Raw genomic sequence first — 19,194 nt, forward strand, 5'->3', positions numbered from 1 at the left:
ATAGACAGATGACTACTTGACACAGCCACTTGGATGTCCAGCAGACATCCCAAATAGAACACGACCAAAATTTAACTCTTAATCCTTCTCACCCACTACACACCTGGTCTTTCTCTAGTAAATTCTACCTTGAGCTCTGAGGTACCTGCGAAATGTTCACCAACATCACAACCCAGCACACAGACACAAATGAATCACAAAATTCTGTCGACTCTACCTCTGAAATATCTGAAGTTCATTCACTGTTCTTTATCTTCACCAGCATCATTCTCTCTTACCGTGACCTACAGCAGCCTCTAACTTCATCCTGCCCTCTGCTCTCACAGATGTCAGCTTATAAATGTGCAGATATTGGCTGGGCACAACGGCACACACCCGTCATCCTGGCACTTTGTGAGACCAAAGTGGGAGGGCTGCTTGAGCCCAGGAGTTGGGAGACCAGTTCGCGATCGTGCCACAGCACTCCAGTTTGGGTTGTCTCCAAAAACATGAAAATAAAAATTTTTTAAAAATTAAAATTAAAAATGAATAGCTGGGTGCGGTGGCTCACACCTGTAATCCCAGCACTCTGGGAGGCAAAGGTGGGTGGATCACCTGAGGTCGGGAGTTCAAGACCAGACTGATCAACATGAAGAAACCCTGTCTCTACTAAAAATACAAAACCAGTTAGGCGTGGTGGCACATGCCTGTAATCCCAGCTACTCAGGAAGCAGAGGCAGAAGAATTGCTTGAACCCGGGAGGCGGAGGCTGTGGTGGAGCCAAGATCACGCCATTGCACTCCAGCCTGGGCAACAAGAACGAAACTCCACCTCAAAAAGAATAAATGCCAACTCAAAAAAAAAAAAAAAAAAATAGGCTGGGCGCGGTGGCTCAAGCCTGTAATCCCAGCACTTTGGGAGGCCGAGACGGGCGGATCACGAGGTCAGGAGATCGAGACCATCCTGGCTAATACCGTGAAACCCCGTCTCTACTAAAAATACAAAAAACTAGCCGGGCGAGGTGGCGGGCGCCTGTAGTCCCAGCCACTCGGGAGGCTGAGGCAGGAGAATGGCGTAAACCCGGGAGGCGGAGCTTGCAGTGAGCTGAAATCTGGCCACTGCACTCCAGCCCGGGCGACAGAGCGAGACTCCGTCTCAAAAAAAAAAAAAAAATGAATAAATGTGTAGATTATTATCACAACAGATACAATCTGTGGTCTTGCCCCGGACAAAACCAGCTATAAAGGATAGGTCAATTCAGAATTAGATGAAATAAAAATTTACTATACTGGCTAATGCTAGATCAAGCAAGAAAATTTAAAAAGCTATCCAAAAATCAGACTCAGGCCAGGCAAAGTGGCTCACTTCTATAATTCCAGCACTTCGGGAGCCAAGGCAGGAGGACTGCTTGAGCCCAGGAGTTCAAGATCAGCCTGTGAAACACAGTGAAACTCTGCACAACAAAAGAAATTTTTAAGTAGCTGTGCATGGTGGCATGTGTCTGTCATCCCAGCTACTACTCATGAGGTTGAGGTGGGAGATCACTTGAGCCAGGAAGGTCATCAAGGCTGCCATGAGTCATGACTGCACCACGGCATTCCAGCATAGGCAACAGAAGGAGACCCTATCTCCCATCAAAGCACTAACCAGGCCCAACTTATCACACACAAAAAAATATATATATATATACACACACACACACACATATAAACACACACACACGCGCACACACACACACACCCCCACACACCTGGTCAAGAAAAACAAGGGGACAACCTGTAACTAAGAATAAATGACAACTAAATACGATCTGGGTTCCTCAGATGGTTTCTAGAACAGGAAAAGGACATTAGCAGAAAAACAGGTGGAATGCGAATAAAGTCCACATTTAACAGTACTGTAGCGGTGTCAACTGCTTACTTTTGAGAAATTCACCAGTTACCACAGTTACAGAAGGATTAAGGAAAGTTGGGTGAAGGGTATACAGAAAAATCCCTGTACTATCTTTACAACTTCTCTGTAAATCTAAAACTATTTCAAAATAAAGTTTAAAAAGTTCAAAAAGACGAAATGTATGTCAAAAGGACACAGATACCAAACTGGACCAGGTGCGGTAGCTCACACCTGTAATCCCAACACTTTGGGAGCCCAAGGCGGACAAATTGCGTGAACCCAGCAGTTTGAGACCAGCCTTGGCAACAAGGCGAAAGAGTCTCTACAAAACATTTTAAAAATTAAAAAGAAAAAAAATTGATAGGGCAATCCATGACCTAAACCAGAATGTGGGCTTCAAAATGAATTGACCGAACTGCATTTAAAACCTACATTTAAAATACCTGAGTTCATGTCACTCTAAAAAGCCAGCAAGCACTAAGAATCAAGGATTTACCACCCTGCCTTCCCTGTACAGGGAAGCAGTAACGTTCACAGCAAAGGAACTTGGAAGTGGAACTGGGTGTTTATCGTAAATAAGCCGTGGTTCCTTGGAAAACTACCTACCTTCATTGTGGTTCCTTCCCCACCCTGTGAAGTGGGTGACAACCACTTCCTACGGTTATTTACAGATGATGCTCTCCAAGGGAAGCAAGCCCTGGGCTCCATCTAGAATATCCTCAGTGCTACCTGCTTATGACGAAGTAGAAAGGAACCAGTAATACACGGAGTGGATGGTCTCACACAATGAGGAAGTGGGGAGGAAAGAGAAAAGCAGGCAGGAACGATGGGCACACAGAGAGCTGCCTGAGCACAGTTCTGAGAACTCATCTGCAGAGATGCCACACCCTCACTAGGGAGCCAGCAGGAATAGTCAAAGGACTTTGGCTCCAAATCACCCCCACCCCCATCATCATACCACCTCATTCCACATTCAGCTCAATAAATATTGAGAGTAATTCATGATCAAATACACTGCATGATTAAGTAAAGCCTTCAGCAATACTGAAAATACTCCTGGCTTATTTGGAGCACAAAATATATATATATATATATTTTGAGACACAGTCTTACTCCAATGCCAGGCTAGAGTAGTTTGGTGCGACTGAGGCTCACTGCAACCTCCAACTCCCTGGTTCAAGCGATTTTCCTGTCTCAGCCTCCGGAGTAGCTGGGATTACAGGCGCCTGCCACCACGCCTAGCTAATTTTTGTATTTTTAGTAGAGATGCGGTTTCGCCGTGTTGGCCAGGATGGTCTCAATCTGTTGACCTCGTGATCCGTCCTCCTTGGCCTCCCAAAGTGCTGGGATTACAGGAATGAGCCACAATTTGGAGTAAATATTTTAAATTGACAACAGTTATGTTTCTGTTTGTTTGTTTTTGAGATGGTGTCTCGCTCTCCGACGCCCAGGCTAGAGCGCAGTGGCACAATCTCGACTCACTGAAACCTCTACCTCCTGGGTTCAAGCAATTCTCCGGCCTCAGCCTCTCAAGTAGCTGGAACTACAAGCATGTGCCGCCACCACACTGACTTTTTTTTTTTTTTAGTAGACACAGGGTTTCACCATGTTGGCCAGGCTGGTTTCAAACTCCTGACCTCAGGTGATCTGTCCACCTCGGCCTCCCAAAGTGCTAGGATTACGGGAATACACCATACCCAGCCAAACAATTTTTTTTTTTTTTTTTTTTTTGAGACGGAGTCTTGCTCTGTGGCCCAGGCTGGAGTGCAGTGGCACAATCTCGGCTCACTGCAAGCTCCGCCTCCCGGGTTCACGCCATTCTCCTGCCTCAGCCTCCTGAGTAGCTGGGACTACAGGCGCCCACCACCACACCTAGCTAATTTTTTTTTTTTGTATTTTTAGTAGAGACAGGGTTTCACCATGCTAGCCAGGATGGTCTCGATATCCTGACCTTGTGATCCGCCTGCCTCAGCCTCCCAAAGTGCTCGGATTACAGGCGTGAGCCACCGCGCCAGGCCCACGACAGTTTTTTAATAAAGGTAAAAGCATGAGTGGAGAGAATGTCAGGCTTAATTCTTCCAACTATTATTGACCTTTAACATTCTTTTCAAAGACTCAGAACAAAAACAGTGAGACAGTATTCAAAGACAGGACAGGTATGGTGGCTCAGGCTGAGGCGGACAGATCACCTAAGGTAGAGAGTTCAAGACCAGCCTGACCAATATGGTGAAACTGTCTCTACTAAAAATGCAAAATTAACTAGACACGGTGGCGCATTCCTATAATCCCAGCTACTCAGGAGGCTGAGGCAGGAGAATCGCTTGAACTCGGGAGGCAGAGGTTTGTGGTGAGCCGAGATTGGGCCATCACACTCCAGCCTGGGCAACAAGAGCAAAACTCTGTCTCAAAAAAAAGACGCTGGGCGTGGTGGCTCAAGCCTGTAATCCCAGCACTTTGAGACAGGCGGATCACTAAGTCAGGACATCCTGGCTAACATGGTGAAACCCCATCTCTACTAAAAATACAAAAAATTAGCCAGGCGAGGTGGTGGGCACCTGTAGTCCCAGCTACTCGGGAGGCTGAGGCAGGAAAATGGTGTAAACCCAGGAGGCGGAGCTTGCAGTGAGCTGAGATCCCACCACTGCACTCCAGCCTGGGCAACAGAGCGAGACTCCGTCTCAAAAAAAAAAAAAAAAAAGGTTGTTGTCTCCAAGTACTTCGAGAAAAGTGCCATATTGGGCGTCTTCCTCAAATTCCTATTAAATAAAAGGACCTTTATATCACCAAGTTCAAGCTCTGACTCATAAGGCATCCACACTTCAATAACCACTAATTAGTGCGACCTTCTTCTGTCGGAACAAACGCCAGTGACTGGAACTCATTATCTCCAAAGTCAAGTCCTGAATTTTAGTGTTTACTACAGGCATTCTTCCTTATGCTGGGTACTGGGGGTCTCCAAGGAATTTTCACCTTTTGGTCCTTGTTCAAATTATGCTATGCAGGTTCAATTTTTCTTCCAGATAGTTGCCTTTGGATATTTGGGTGCTTGATCTTGGCAAGTTTTTCTGTCTCTAGGCAAATATACCCTTAAAATTCTTTACAGCTCCTCCTGAGAAACCCTGACCTATCTGGTCCCTCCCCTCAGAGCAAGCTCCAATGTTGTAATGTCTTAGTGCCCCCCAATACAACACAGATACTCCAAGGACAGTCCAACTGTCACCAACAAAGGACACCAAGACCCACAGCTCTCTTTCTAATCAGGACGGAAATATGAACCAGGATGCTACAATTAACAGTAAAATTCGGGCAGGGTGCAATGGTTCATGCCTGTAATCCCAGTGTTCTGGGGACAGAGGAAGGGGGAACGCTTGAGCTAAGGAGCTCAAGACCAGCCTGGGCAACAAAGGGAGATTCTGAGTCTACTAAAAATAAAATAATTAGCCGGGCATTGGCCAGGCGCGGTGGCTCATGACTGAAATCCCAGCACTTTGGGAGGCCGAGGCAGACAGATCACCTGAGGCCAGGAGTTCAAGACCAGCCTGGCCAACATGGTGAAACCCTCCCTACTAAAAACACAAAAATTAGCTGGGTGTGGTGGCGTACGCCTGTAATCCCAGCTACTCAGGAGGCTGAGGCACGAGAATTGCTTGAACCCGGGAGGCAGAGGATGCAGTGAGCTGAGATCGCACCATTGCACTCCAGCCTGGGTGACAGAGAGAGACTCCGTCTCACAAAATCAAATAATTAGCCCGGCATGATGGCACATGCATATGGTCCCAGCTACTCTGGAGGCTGAGGTGGGAGGATGGCTTGAGCCTAGGAAGTCTAGGCTGCAGTGAGCCGTGATTTTACCACTGCACTCCAACCTGGGTGACAGAGCAAGACTCTGACTCAAAAAAAAAAAAAAAAAAAGGCCGGGCGCGGTGGCTCAAGCCTGTAATCCCAGCACTTTGGGAGGCCGAGACGGGCGGATCACGAGGTCAGGAGTTCGAGACCATCCTGGCTAACACGGTGAAACCCCGTCTCCACTAAAAAATACAAAAAACTAGCCGGGCGAGGTGGTGGGCGCCTGTAGTCCCAGCTACTCGGGAGGCTGAGGCAGGAGAATGGCGTAAAAACCCGGGAGGCGGAGCTTGCAATGAGCTGAGATCCGGCCACTGCACTCTAGCCTGGGCGACACAGCGAGACTCCTTCTCAAAAAAAAAAAAAAAAATAGCAATTAAAAAACTCTGCTAAGTCCCCTAGTCTTTTTTAACCTGGGGTCACTGTCCTGCCTTCCCATTACCTTTGGGCAGGTGAGACTCTAAAGGGAAGGGAGGGTCACAGCTTGCCCAACTGCTTCATTTTAGTGAGACTGGCCCCATTAGTCAACCAATCAAAGCCTTCCTAATATTAAAAAGAATACTGTCATTCTGATTGAATATAATCACACAAACTTACTATTTACAACACACACTACGCTGGCTTTGGAAATAATAAAAGTCACCAAGTTTAGTGGAAGACAGACATGTAAACAAACCAATCATTTACAATTAAGACAAATATGCACGCGGCCGTTGCAGGGGTTCACACCTGTAATCCCAGCACTATTGAGAGGCCGAGGCTGGAAGACTGCTTCAGTCCAGGAATTCCAGGTAAGCCTGGGCAACACAGCAAGGCCTCATTTACACAAAAAACAAAAAACGTTTAAAAAGACGAAGATGTACAGAGTGCTGGGGAGATGGTATGGAGACCATGAGGAAAGGAAAAATTAACACTGACATTTTACTGATGAAATGAAAAACAAGAGTAAGCTCCCCAGGCAGAGAACAGAGGCAAAAGTATTCCACACACAAGTAACAGCGTACGCTCAGGCAAAATAACGACAGCACACAGCCCACATGTGACACAGCAAGTTAGTAGGGTGGAACGTCAGTGTGAGAGTGCCAGGACTAAGAGGGAGGGGGAGGGGAGGGAGTCAGGACAAGAACGAACAAGGCGCAACTGAAGAATTTTAGAACTAAGGAATTAGAACTTTTCCATTGTAAGCAGAAGTATTAAGCAGTGGTGTGAAGTCAACAAGAGTATTTGGAAAGGTAACTTCTAACTACAAGGGAGATGGACTTAAGAGAGTGATGACGGGACGGCAGGGTTACTAAGATGCTCCAAATGAGGATGTGCCGGAATCAGAAATGACAGCAGGAATGAAACCCAGCAGCAGACAGGACAGCTATTTAGGAAGCTGTTTGGGGTCCTTCTCCAAGGCAAGAAAACTTCACCAACAGTGTTCCACGCACATCCACAAACCCTAGGACTGGTGCCAGAAATCTTCCATTCCTATTTAAAATATAGCAATATTTAAAAAATAAGGCTAGGCGCGGTGGCTCACGCCTGTAATTCCAGCACTTTGGGAGGCCAACACGGGCGGATCACTTGAGGTCAAGAGTTCGAGACCGGCCTGGCCAACGTGGCGAAACCCCGTCTCTACTAAAAATACAAAAAATTAGCCAGGGGAGGTGGTGGGCACCTGTAATGCCAGACACTCAGGAGGCTGAGGCAGGGGAATCGCTTGAATCCAGGAGGTAGAGGTCGCCGTGAGCCAAGATCACGCCACTGCACTCCAACTTGAGCCACCGAGCGAGACTCCATCTCAAAAAAATAAAATAAAATGAAACCATGGTGGCTCATGCCTTAATCCCAACACTTTGGGAGGCTGAGGTAGGTGGATCACCTGAGGTCAAGAGTTCAAGACCAGCCTGACCAACATGACGTTAACACCATCTCTACTAAAAATACAAAAATCAGCTGGGCATGGTGGTGTGCACCTATAATCCCAGCTACTCAGGAGGCTGAGGCAAAAGAATCACTTGAGCCCGGGAGGCGGAGGTTGCAGTAAGGCAAGGTCGCACCACTGCACTCCAGCCAGGGTGACAGAGCGAGACTCCATCTCAAAAAAAACAAACTTCTTTTTTTTGAGACGGAGTTCGCTTGTCACTCTAGGCGGGAGTGTGTGTGATCTCAGCTTCACTTTGGGGCCTGGAAGCTCATTATTTGCCTCAGCCTCCCGAGTAGTTGGGACTACAGGCGCCAGAGCCGCCTGCTAAGTTTTTGTATTTTTTAGTAGAGACTAGGCGTTAGCCAGGATGGTCTCATCTCCCTGACCTCGATCCCACTGGGCTCGCCTCCCAAAGTGCTGGGATTACAGGCTTGAGCCACCCCGCCCGCCAAACTTCTTTATAATCCGCTAAAATGACAACAGGTAATTTTAAACATGACATGCTAATCAAGTCACATGATGTTCAATTAGTTTACTAGATCACTGAGGCGTAGTTATTAGCCAATTAAGGGGGAAAGGAGCTGGGACAACAATGTGTTACTGACTCGTGTGTCATGCATTATGACAAGTACGTATTCTATCACAGCCATTTTGTGAGTTACTGTTTGTAGGTGAGGAAACTGGGGCTCAAAGGAATTAAGTAAATGTCAATGTTCCAGCAAGTTCAAAATCCAAGTCTGAGCCCAGCACAGTCACGTGCACCTAAAGTCCCAGGGACTCAGAAGGCTGAGGCAGGAGGATGGCTTCAGCCCAGGAGTCTGAGCTCGACCTGGGCAACACACCGAAGACACCGCACCTTTAAAAACAGTAAGAATACAAGTTTGGCTCCAGAACTCATGCTAGCCTCTATTATGACACTATGCTGTCAATGTACACAATCTCAATGCTCAAGGCTTTGGGACATTCTCCCACCAGTACTTGAATCTCAAAATTACCTTTTTAGTTTTCATCAAATGCCAGTAAGACTAACAAATTTGGAATATAAAGACAAACACGTATTACAGAAACAACAAAATGAAAAGAGCTGAAGGTCCAGAAAGAGAGCTCCACGTGTATCTCCAAGGAAACCTGCAGAGCTGGCTGAAGTGCTGATGCTGCAACAATCACCAGTGTTCGCTGCAAGCTGATTCACTCCTTACTGCTTCAGAGTAATCACTGATGTAAGACACAATTTAAACTTTGACAAACTCCATGAAAGGTTACCTGCATTCACATTTTTTTATTAACCTTAGAGCTTCAACACTACCTAAACATTTGTATCAGTATTTCCCTATACAAGTCAGTATTTCTGGTAACACTCTTTTTTTTTCCTCAGACCTCTCAAAAACAGTGTTTAAATAAAAAACTGATAAAACTATATATTAAAACATCCAGGCCGGGCACGGTGGCTCACGCCTGTAATCCCAGCACTTTGGGAGGCCAATGCGGGCGGATCACAAGGTCAGGAGATCGAGACCACGGTGAAACCTCGTCTCTACTAAAAATACAAAAAAAATTAGCCGGGCGCGGTGTTGGGCGCCTGTAGTCCCAGCTACTCAGCAGTCTGAGGCAGGAGAATGGCATGATCCCGCGAGGCGGAGCTTGCAGTGAGCCGAGATCGTGCCACTGCACTCCAGCCTGGGGAACAGAGTGAGACTCCGTCTCCAAAAAAAAAAAAAAATTCCAACTGTGTATTAGATGATAAAGCAGCCTGAAATTGTAGAAATACTACTGCACTCCGAAACAATTTTAAGCAAAAAGTTGCCTAATCAAGATACACAGCTAGGTACCAATTAGTATTATTTGATACATACTTGGACTATTTCCCTAGTCACAGAGAAACTACAAGTTGAATGATTTTTCTTTTTTTTTTTTTTTACTGCTCCTTGCAAAGCAGGGCTACCCCATAGGCAGTGTGCCCGGAGTAGCCTAATATGATTTAAGTATTAAAACACATGGATTTATTTCCTAAAAGACACCATTTGTGGCAATAAAACATTTTAAGTGGCCTTCATCTGCCTCCTAAGGTTGGCCCAGCATCCTTGCGGCCTGCCCAGCACTGCAGGTACCTCCTCTACTTCCCTCTTCTCCTGGCCCATGTGTTCAACGCACATTACAGAAAACAGGTGATACCACAAATACAAGGGCCCTCAGGAGGCCTGGAAGACACACTCAAGCCGCCTTTCCTGCCCAGCGAGAGCCTGGACTCCAGCCCTCCACCCTACAGAAGCTCAGCCAGTAAAAACCAGCTTCCCTCACTGAGAAACCAGTGCATCACCTGCATTTTAAAATACACTAAATCAAAGGAAGTAATCTCTACAGCAGATCACTCACATCGGAGCCCTACAAGCATGTGTCCACTAGAACTCCACTTGACAAAAACCGTTTTAAAACGGTGCTGCTCAAAAGACTCCAAATGCGGCTATTTAAATCCGACGTCATTAAAATTAAACACAATGTAAAATTTGGCCCCTCAGCAATCTTTTTCTGGATATGACCCCCCAAAAGCAGAGGGAACAAAAGCCAAAACAGACAAGTGTGATTACATCACACTAAAAAGCTTCTAGACAGCAATAACACAAGTTAGACAACCCTAGAAATGTGCAGAAGGATCACTTGACCCCAAGAGCTTGAGACCAGCCTGGGCAACACAGTAAGACACCACCTCTACAAAAAGATTTTAAAAATTAGCTGAGTGGCGTGGCACCCACCTGCACTCCCAGCTACGCAGGAGGCTGAAGTGGGAGTATCACTTGAGCGCAAGAGACCGAGGATGCTGTGAGCTATGTCCTGTCACTGCACTCTAACTTCGACGAGAGAGAGCAAGGCCCTGTCTCAGAAAAAAACAAAATATGCAAAAAGTAAAATAAAAAATTTTAAGCCGGGCACGGCGGCTCACGCCTGTAATCTATCTCAGCACTTTGGGAGGCTGAGGCGGGTGGATCACTTGAGGTCAGGAGTTCAAGACCAGTCTGCACAACATGGGGAAACCCTGTCTCTACAAAAAATACAAAAATTAGCCGGGTGTGGTGGCGGGCACCTGTAATCACAGCTACTTGGGAGGCTGAGGCAGGAGAATCACTTGAACCTGGAAGACAGAGGTTGCAGTGAGCCAAGACCACTCCACTGCACTCTAGCCTGGGCAACAAGGGCGAAATGTCATCTAAAAAAATTAAATAAATAAATAAAAATAAAATAAAAACTTTAAAGTTAAAAATGATAAAACAAAAGTGACAGTGCTGTAAAGTAGCATTTTAAAAGAAATCACAGCTGGGTACAGTAGCTCATGCCTGTAATCCTAATACTTTGGGAGGCTGAGGCAGGAGGAGGATCATTTGAGCTCAGGAGTTCAAGACCAGGCTGAGCAACACAGCAAAACCTTGTCTCTATAAAACATAAAAACTCTAGCCAGGTGCAGTGGCTCACGCCTGTAATCCCAGCACTTTGGGAGGCCGAGGAGGGCGGATCACAAGGTCAGGAGATCGAGACCATCCTGGCTAACACGGTGAAACCCCGTCTCTACTAAAAATACAAAAAAATTAGCCGGGCGTGGTGGCGGGTGCCTGTAGTCCCAGCTACTCGGGAGGCTGAGGCAGGAGAATGGCATGAACCCGGGAGGCGGAGCTTGCAGTGAGCCGAGATCACACCACTGCTCTCCAGCCTGGGCGACAGAGCGAGACTCCATCTCAAACAAACAAAAAAAAAAAAAACATAAAAACTCAGTAGGATGTGGTAGTGTACACCTGTGGTCCCAACTACTGGGGGCAGCTGAGGCAGGAAAATCACTTCAACACAGGCGATCGATGCTAGTGAGACGTGAATGCACCAATGCCCACCAGCCTACATAACACAGCAAGACCCTGTCACAAAAAAAATAAAATTTTTTTAAATAAAAGATAAAAAACAAAACACTTCAGGCTGGAAAAGAATTTGGGTGGAGCAGGAACATATTCTTTAACTACAAAACTAACATTTCTTTTTTTTTTTTTGAGATGGAGTCTCGCTCTGTCGCCCAGGCTGTAGTACAGCAGCGCAATCTCAGCTCACTGCAACCTCCACCTCCCAAGTTCAAGCGATTCTCCTGCCTCAGCCTCCCAAATAGCTGGGACTACAGGTGTGTGCCACCATACCCGGCTAATTTTTGTATTGTTTTAGGAGAGACGGGGTTTCACTATGCTAGCCAGGCTGGCCTCAAACTCCTGACCTTGTGATCCGACCACCCTGGCCTCCCAAAGTACTGGGATTACAGGCGTGAGCCACTGTGCCCGGGCCCATAATTAACATTTCTAATAGCAATTACGAAACTTCTTTAATATTCTAGTAACTAGGTCCTACTGTCTATTAAGGAGGCCATAGAAAGCTTTTCAATTAAGAAATTAAGAAAAAATATTTCTTAGGAAAACTAGGTTTGTTAATTCCTGCAATTTCCAAAAGTAATACACCTAAATCAAGTTCAAAAAAAAGAAAAATCTCTTTATTAGAACCACAAAAAGAATTAGCCTAATCACCATTAATCAAAAATAACCTTCTCAAATAAATTTAATGACCTCTAAGTTTAGGACTTTTAAAAAACATGTCACATAAAGATTAGGTGTGCGTAGCTCATGCATATAATCCCAGCACTTTGGGAGGCCAAGGCAGGTGGATCACCTGAGGTCAGGAGTTGGAGAACAGCATGGCCAATATGGTGAAACCCCAACTCTACTAAAAATACAAAACCCAGTCGGGAGTGGTGCCGCCTGTAGTTCCAGGTGAGGCAGGAGGCTGCCTGAACCCGGCAGAGTTTGCAGTGAGCCGAGATCGCACCACTGCACTCCAGCCTCAAAAATAAAATAAAATAAAATAAAATTGGTGGTTTCTAAATTCATCTGAGGCCAGGTGAGGCGGCTCACACCTGTAATCCCAGCACTTTGGGGGGCCAAGGTGCACAGATCATCTGAGGTCAGGAGTTCAAGACCAGTCTAGCCAACATGGCAAACCCGCTTCTCTACTAAAAATACAAAAATTAGCCAGGCATGGTGGCAAACGCCTGTAGTCCCAGCTACTCAGCAGGCTGAGGCAGGAGAATTGCTTGAACCTGAGAGGTGGAGGTTGCAGCGAGCCAAGACAGTGCCACTGCACTCCTGCCTGAGCAAGAGAGCAAGACTGTCAAAAAAAAAAAAAACCACTACCTGGGTGTGGTGGTGCACATCTGTAATCCTAGCTACTCAGAAAGAAGGCTGAGGCACAAGAATTGCTTGAGCCTGGGAGGCAGAGGTTGCAATGAGCCAAGATCATGCTGCTGCACTCCAGCCTAGACTGGGTCTCCAACAACAAAAAAAGGCAAAAACAAAAACAGTACAGACAGGGAGAAAAAAAAACCCACAGGAGGCCGGGCGCGGTGGCTCAAGCCTGTAATCCCAGCACTTTGGGAGGCCGAGACGGGCGGATCACGGCTCAGAGATCGAGACCATCCTGGCTGACACGTGGAAACCCCGCTCCCTGCAAAAAATACAAAACTTAGTCAAGGACAGGGTTTTTAGTCCCAGCTACAGGAGAGGCTGAGGCAGGAGAATGCCCGGAGTGGAGCTTGCAGTGAGCTGAGATCCCGCCACTGTGCCCAGCCTGGGCTGGCATAAAGACTCCGCCTCAAGAAAAAAAAAAAACAAAAAAACTCCACACAGGAGTGAATTCTCATTCCTTATCACACACATCACCTTCTTATTTCATTCTTATCCAGTATATCCTAAAACATTTCTGAAACGAACACAGGAAGTTATTTCCCCACTACTCAAGATCAGAGACCATTCCTTCAACTGGCACTCATCACCTATTAGATACTTCCAAGCTTAACTAAATTCCCTTTCATTAAAAAATCAAAATAGGCCTGGCGCGGTGGCTCACAGCTGTAATCCCAGCACTTTGGGAGGCCGAGGCGGGCAGATCACAAGGTCAGGAGATCGAGACCATCCTGGCTAACATGGTGAAACCCCATCTCTACTAAAAATGCAAAAAATGAGCCGGGGTGGTGGCAGGCGCCTGTAGTACCAGCTACTTGGGAGGCTGAGGTACCCGGGAGGCGGAGGTTGCAGTGAGCCAAGATCGCACCACTGCACTCCAGTCTGGGTGACAGAGCAAGGCTCTGTCTCCAAAAAAAACAAAAAAAAAGAAAGCAACACTGGGTTAAGTACTCAGTCTCTAATGCTGCTGAAACTTACTTTTTCCAACTTTCTTGAATTCCGCATTCCATTATTAATCACAGGAAGGTCATCAGGACACAAACAAACCAGAAAGAATCTAATTCAATCAATATTTTCTGAGCACTCTGTGTCCTGGACATTCCTGTAGGCACAAATAACTTCAGATTCAAAGCCCACCCAAGTGGTATATGCCATCTCAAGGTGGCAGAGAGGGGTAAGTATTGGCACACAGTTCATAAGCATACCAACTAGAGCACGCACATATGTATACGCATAACACAAATATAAAACACACTTAGCCTTTGGTGGCAAAAGGTAGAAAAATATCAGAGAGGGCAAAATCATATGTAGTGTAACTAAATCACCCTTCCAAAGACACATTATTTTGCAACAGAGCTTAAGAATTCTAAAATCTGGCCTGGTGCAGTGGCTGACACCTGTAATCCTAGCACTTTGGGAGACCGAGGCGGGTGGATCACGAGGGTCAGGAGTTCAAGACCAGCCTGGCCAAGATGGTGAAACTCCATCTCTACTAAAAATACAAAAATCAGCCAGGCGCGGTGGCAGGTGCCTGTAATCCCAGCTACTCAGGAGGCTGAGGCAAGAGAATCGCTTGAACCCGTGCAACAGAGGTTGCAGTGAGCCGAGATGGTGCCACTGCATCCAGCCTGGGCAATAGAGTGAGATTCCATCTCAAAAAAAAAAAAAAAAAAAAAAATTCTAAAATCTGGCCAGTCACCTGGCTCACACTTGTAATTCTAGCACTTTGACAGGCCAGGGTGGAAGAATCACTTGAAGCCAGGAGTTTGATATCAGCCTGGGTACACAGGGCAATTCCAGCTGCACTAAAAAAATAAATAAATAGGCCGGGCGCGGTGGCTCACACCTGTAATCCCTGCACTTTGGGAGGCCGAGGCGGGCGGATCACGAGGTCAGGAGATCGAGACCATCCTGGCTAACAAGGTGAAACCCCGTCTCTACTAAAATACAAAAAATTAGCCGGGCGCGGTGGCGGCACCTGTAGTCCCAGCTACTCGGGAGGCTGAGGCAGGAGAATGGCGCGAACCCGGGAGGCAGAGCTTGCAGTGAGCCGAGATGGTGCCACTGCACTCCAGCCTGGGGGACAGAGTGAAGACTCCGCCTCAAAAAAAAAAAAAAATAAAATAAATAAATAAATAAAAGCCAAGTGCGGTAAGTCACGCCTGTAATCCCAGCACTTTAGGAGGCCAAGGCGGGGAGATCACCTGAGGTCAGGAGTTCAAGACCAGCCTGGCCAACACGGTAAAACCATCTCTACTAAAAATACAAAAAGTAGCCAGGCATGGTGACGCGCGCCTGTAATTCCAGCTACTTGGGAGGCTGAGGCAGGAGAATGGCTTGAACCTGGGAGTGCAGGGAGCCAAGCCCATGCCACTGCACTCCAGCCTGGGCAACAGAGCAAGGACTCCATCTCAAGTAAATCAATCTTCCTTCTCAAGCAGGATGTCTCCAGGAACATGAAACAGGTCAACAGTGATTTGCATCCATACAAAAACATAAACGATTTTGTTTGACAAAACACCTCATTAATATCAATACAAAAAACATCACATTTTTACTAGTTGCCTTATCCAGGAAGTCATTTTCTCCAGCTAGGCGTTGTCATTTTTCCATTCCTACATCATCATTTCTAACATATTCTTGTTTTCACCAACTTTGCTTTTCTTCTCAGTAACCTCATTTTTTTGAGTTTGGTATTTTCAAATTCTATCCTGGAACTACACCATTTGCTGAATCCTGCCACTGATCCTATTCTTACTCGCTAATGAGCCTGCAGTTACCCGCCTCTCACCACCAGGTGGGGTCCTGGACAAATTTAACCAAACCAGATTTTGAACAGAATCACTTCCCAGAAAACGAGAAAGTTTTAAAAACGTTTCTCAAAAACCCTGTTAATCCACTGTGTAACCTCGATGCAAGCAAAAATTAAGAAGTAAAAATCCTGTCAAATCATCAACTCACAAACACAAAGGCTGATTACCTTATTCCTCATCAACACATATCCGTAAGCATTAACCAATATAGAAGCTGACCTTTACGGCAGACGACAATAAGGTGTCTGTGCGGTCCCGCGGTGACACTCAGTACACAGCGACATGTTCAGGATGACTAAAAATACCTGCCCAAGTTTTGAAGTGCCCTCTTGTTAAACACTCTTAACAGTGACGGCCGGACGAGGGGGCTCATGCCTGTAATCCAGCACTTTGGGAGGCCAGGGCAGGTGTATCACCTGAGGTCAGGAGTTCGAGACCAGCCTAACAACATGGTGAAACCCCCATCTCTAATAAAAACACAAAAAATTAGCTGGGTGTGGTTGCGCATGCCTGTAATCCCAGCTACTCCGGAGGCTGAGGCAGGAGATTCGCTTGAACCTGGGAGGCGAAGTTGCAGTGAGCCAAGATGGCGCCATTGCACTCCATCACGGGCAACAGTGAAACTCCATCTCAAAAAAATAAAAATAAAAAATAAAAAAAAGGGCCACCGCGGTGGCTCACGCCTGTAATCCCAGCACCTTGGGAGGCCGAGTCGGGTGGATCATGAGGGTCAGGAGATCAAGACCATCCCGGCTAACATGGTGAAACCCCATCTCTACTAAAAACTACAAAAAAATCAGCCGGGTATGGGGGGCGGGCGCCTGTAATCCCATCTACTCGGAAGGCTGGGACAGGAGAATGGCGTGAACTTGCAGACATCGCGCCACTGCATTACAGCCTGGGCAACAGAGCAACTCTGTCTCCAAAAAAAAAAAAAAAGTTCAAACATACCATCCCACCCCCACCTCAGACCTGGATTTGGGTTACCTAGGTGGAAAACTGATGAAGGTGATGGGTACCACTATTCGTTTGAAACTGTCCAAATCAGTTAATAGAAGGGAATTACGGACTTGCTTAAAAATGAAAGCTAATGCATGCCACTCAGTTACAGGTATCACACTGTAATACCATATCCTTATTTCAGTCTTCACAATATTCAACAATACTCACCACCTAGTGTTCCGGAAAAACTGTCCTACAGCCAGAATTACTTCCCAAACCTAACACTTTCATATCCAGAAGAAAATAAGTTTTAAAACACTGATGTTTTGAAGAGAGTGTTGAACTCATCTCTAATTCTTTAAGAGCTTTGCCCTCTGAAATTCCCAACTTTCTCATGTTCCACAGTACAGACTAAGCCTAGTTAGGCATTTTTCAAAGGTTCTCAATCCTTTTGTTCTCCCACTTCCTGTCAAGTCTCCACATCTACCAATTTAAGGCAACTTACTTCCCAAATTTCACATCCAGAATAATCCATAAACACCCACAACTCATTAAAGTGTGCATAAAAAATATTCACCCCTTTATCACAGAAGGCAGAAAGAAATGTGAAAGAACCAACTTCAAAGGAGCTTAAGGCTCTCAGAAGTGGAAACAAGTCTGCAGTCGGCTGGGCGCGGTGGCTCACGCCTGTAATCCCAGCACTTTGGGAGGCCGAGGCAGGCGGATCACTTTAGGTCAGAAGTTCGAGACAAGCCTGGCCGACACGGTGAAACCCCGTCTCTACTAAAAATACAAAAATTAGTCGGGCGTGGTGGCGAGCAGCCGTAATCCCAGCTACTCAGGAGGCTGAAGCAGGAGAATCGCTTAAACCTGGGAGCTGGAGGTTGCACTGAGTGGAGATCGCGCCACTGCACCTAGGCCTGGGCAACAGAACAGACTTCGTCTCAAAAAAAAAAAAAAAGTTTGGAATAAACCCAAAAAGAAAACGGGACGGATGGACAGGCGGAGTAGTAAGGTGGATGCATATAATTCCTTTCAGAAACCATGAATCGTTCTGATATGCAACATTATTTGGAAAAGTGCGGTTAAACACGAAGCAGCAGCAACCAAGCTTTAGTAGTTAAAGTCTGTTTACTTTCCTTTCTTCGGTCTTTAGTCTTAACTTTTCTACTAAATCAACAATTTGGCTTAACTTGTAGCCACAAATCCTTACTAAATTCGCAACTCATATTAACAAACACGTTAAAAATTACAAAGAGCTCCGCTCAGCCTACTCTTCCCAAACAGGCTGAAGCCTCTGAGCTCGCAGGCGGCATCCCTTCGGTGGTGGCACGATCGTTCTACTCGGGCTACTTCCAGCCTCGTTTACGTGAGAAAATTAGTACAGAAGTTTACGTCTGACTAGAAAACCCATCCTTTTTTTAAAATGCGCTAGCGCCAAAACCTTTCTCGAGCCAATATACGGTTTGCAGTTTATACTTCGTGTGTCACTGACCTTCCTCAGTTGGGTAAGAGTTAATATAAACTTGTTACATAAACTTCAGTTGCATCAACTACGGTGCAGATTCTTTAACGCAAAGCAAAGCAGACAGACGTTCCGAATAAGAAACGCAGCCTGCTCTTCCACAAACTTCTCAACAATCCGTCCGGAGTTCTAGAAACAGGGCTCTGCGGTCCACCACCTGCTTCTTCTCCCTCCGAACCTGGCGGCACGGCAGCGGCATTCCCGCTCCGCAAGCCACTCGCGTTTCTGGTTTCAGACTCGAGTGCAGGAGCCTTAGAAAGAAGGCGCTCCACGCCTCCCACGCTGCCGGCCCCGCCGAGCCCCAGCCGAGTCCCAGCCGAGTCCCAGCCGGCCGCTCCCAGGCCGGGCCCCACCCCCAACCGCCGCCGCGGAGGCCGGGCCGCGTTCCGGCAAGGACGCCGGGCGGGGAGGACGCGGCCGGGCGGCCCCAGCCCCCAGCCCCAGCCCCGGCCTCGGCCCCAGACCCAGAGGACGCCGCCCACCTTTCGCCCCGCAACCCCGGCCACGGCCCCCGCCCCTTCCAGTACTGCCCCGACCGGCGACCCCGGTCACCCCCCACGCTGTTGCCAGGAGCCGGGTTAGGTCCGCCGTCTGCCGGGCGCGCGCAGGGCCCTAGGCGACCTCCCCCGGCCCTCGAAACAGACTCTCACCGAGGACGGAGGCGGCTGGTGGCGGGACGCAGGGGAGGCGGGGTGACTGCCCGAATCTCCTCACAGCTCCTGCACTGCTGCGCTGGTGGTGGCGGCGTCTCCTCGCGCTTTCCTTTCTCTCCTTTCTCCGACAACAAACAGGAAATGCGTCACGCGGCGGCGGCACAGCGACGTTAACTTCCGCCCGGCCCTGACGCCGCGCATGTGCAGTTTCTACTGCCCAAAACGCGGGCCCAGCCTCGGAGGCGCCCGCCCCGCCTTCGCGAAGGTTCTCGGCTCTTCCGCCTCCCCGAAGAGGCCGGGAGACTGGGGGCGAAGGGGAGGGGAAGCCCAGGGCGAGGGGGCGGAGCTCGGGGCCGGGTCCACGGTACCGGGGAGC

General features: G+C 47.4%; 1 protein-coding gene across 2 annotated transcripts in view; it reads right to left on the reverse strand.

The window, feature by feature from the left end:
• Nucleotides 1-18,989, reverse strand: part of DNAJB6 (DnaJ heat shock protein family (Hsp40) member B6) — an 83,777-nt gene extending 64,788 nt beyond the window's left edge. For both annotated transcript variants that reach the window (XM_003896928.4, XM_009204307.4), the window contains exon 1: nt 18,816-18,989. The gene's annotated coding sequence lies outside the window, so the exon portion shown is untranslated. The remainder of the gene's footprint in view (nt 1-18,815) is intronic.
• Nucleotides 18,990-19,194: the final 205 nt, after the last annotated feature.

The sequence above is a fragment of the Papio anubis genome, chromosome 4 (genome assembly GCF_008728515.1).
Source record: "Papio anubis isolate 15944 chromosome 4, Panubis1.0, whole genome shotgun sequence".
NCBI classification, from domain to species: Eukaryota; Metazoa; Chordata; class Mammalia; order Primates; family Cercopithecidae; genus Papio; species Papio anubis.